Below are 2,093 nucleotides of genomic sequence, written 5' to 3'. Positions count from 1 at the left end.
TAGGCCAGGTGACCAAAAGCCTGGTCAAAGAATTACGTTTTAATGAGCGTCTTAAAAGAGGAGAGACGCAGAGGTTTAGGGAGGGAATTCCAGAGCTTAGGGCCGAGGAAGCTGAAGGCACGCACTCCAATGGTGGAGCGATTAAAATCAGGGATGCGTAAGAGGCAAGAAGTGGAGGAGCGCTGGAGGAGGTTATGGAGATAGGGAGGACGAGGCCAGGGAGGGATTTGAAAACAAGGATGAGAATTTTAAAATCGAGGCGTTCCCGGACCGGGAGCCAATGTAGGTCAGCGACCACAGGGGTGGTGGGTGAGTGGGACTTGGTGCGAGTTAGGATATAGCAGAGTTTTAGATGAACTCAAGTTTGTGGAGAGTGGACGATGGGAGGCCAGCCAGGAGAGCATGGGAATAGTTCATTCTGGAGCTAACAAAGCCACGGATGAGCTGAGGCAGGGTCGGAGACAAGCGATGTTATGGAGATGGAAGCAGGCGGTCTTGCTGATGGAGCTGATATGTGGTCGGAAGCTCATCTCAGGGCCAAATAGGACGCCAAGGTTGCGCATAGTCTGGTTCAGGCTCAGACTGTGGCCAGGGAGAGCGATGGAGTCAGTGGCTAGGGAATGGAGTTTTCAACGGGGACCAAAGACAATGGCTTTGGTCTTCCCAATATTTAGTTGGAGGAAATTTTTGCTCATCCAGTGCTGGATGTCAGACAAGCAATGTGACAAATGAGAGACAGTGGAGGGGTCGAGAGAGGTGGTTGTGAGGTAGAGCTGGGTGTCGTCACTGTACATGTGGAATCTGATGTCGTGTTTTCGGATGATGTCACTGAGGGGCAGCATGTAGATGAGAAATAGGAGGGGGACAAGGATAGATCCTTGGGGGACTCCAGAGGTAACGGTGCAGGAGTGGAAATAGAAGCCATTTCAGGGATAGTTTACCATTGTTAAAGTCACATAGGATGTCATTTGTGTCTTTGATAAGTACCATTTCAGTACTGTGGCAGGGGCAGAAACCTGACTGGAGGGATTCAAACATGGAGTTGCGGGAAAGATGGGCACAGATTTGGGAGGTAACGACATGTTCAAGGACTTTAGAGAGGAAAGGGAGGCTGGAGATGGGGCGGTAGTTTGCAAGGACAGATGGGTCGAGGGTGGGTTTTTACGGAGGGATGTGATGACAGCAGATGTGAAGGGGAGGGGGACAGTACCTGAGGCGAATGAACCGTTAACAATATCATCTAACATGGGGTCAGGAAGGGAAGTTGGGTGGTCAGCATTTTAGTGGGAATACGGTCGAGGGAGCAGGGGTGGGTCTCATGGTCAAGATGAGCTTGGAGAGGGCATGAGGGGAGATAGGAGAGAAACTAGAGAAAGATACGAGTTCAGGGCTAGGACAGGGGGATCCGTAGGGAAGTTTGCCTTGGTGAGCTAGGAGGAAAGGAGGGAAGCGGCAGAGGCAGTTGAACGGAAGGTCTCAATCTTAGTGACAAAGAAGTCCATGAGCTCCTCGCACTTTTCATTGGAGGTGAAGGTGGAGGGGGTAGGGGAGATGGTTTTAAGTGAAGAGAAGACGGGGGTTATCTTTGCATTCCAGGATGATCCTGGAATAGTGAGCAGTTTTGGCAGAGGAGAGCAGGACCCGATAGTGCTTTATGTGGTCCAGCCAGATCTGGCAATGAATGGCTAAACCAGTTGTCCGCCATACAAACGTTCAAGTCTGCGTCCCTTGGACTTAAGGGAGCAGAAATGAGGGCCATACCAGGGGGAATAACCAGGGTGACAGAGAGTAATGGTTTTAATGGGGTCAAAGGCATCTAAGGTGGAGGTGAGAATGTGATTGAGCAGATCAGTAGCTGCAGAAATGTCGTGGTGAATGGAGCGCCAAAGGCTAGACAGTAGGAAAACTGAAAGAGTCGTTTTAAGTGACCTGGGGGAGAGTTTTTTCCAGGGGCAGACACAGAAGGAAGTGGGGGTGGGAGGGGGAAGGGGGATGTGGGTGGAGAGGGATATAAGGAACTGATCAGAGATGGCCTTATCCGTGATTGACACGATGGGAGTAGAGATGCCACATGAGACGGCAAGGTCGAGGGG

Source organism: Heptranchias perlo, chromosome 35 (assembly GCF_035084215.1).
Source record: "Heptranchias perlo isolate sHepPer1 chromosome 35, sHepPer1.hap1, whole genome shotgun sequence".
NCBI classification, from domain to species: domain Eukaryota; kingdom Metazoa; phylum Chordata; class Chondrichthyes; order Hexanchiformes; family Hexanchidae; genus Heptranchias; species Heptranchias perlo.
The sequence above is the reverse complement of the archived record's forward strand: the minus strand, read 5'-3'. Positions refer to the sequence as shown.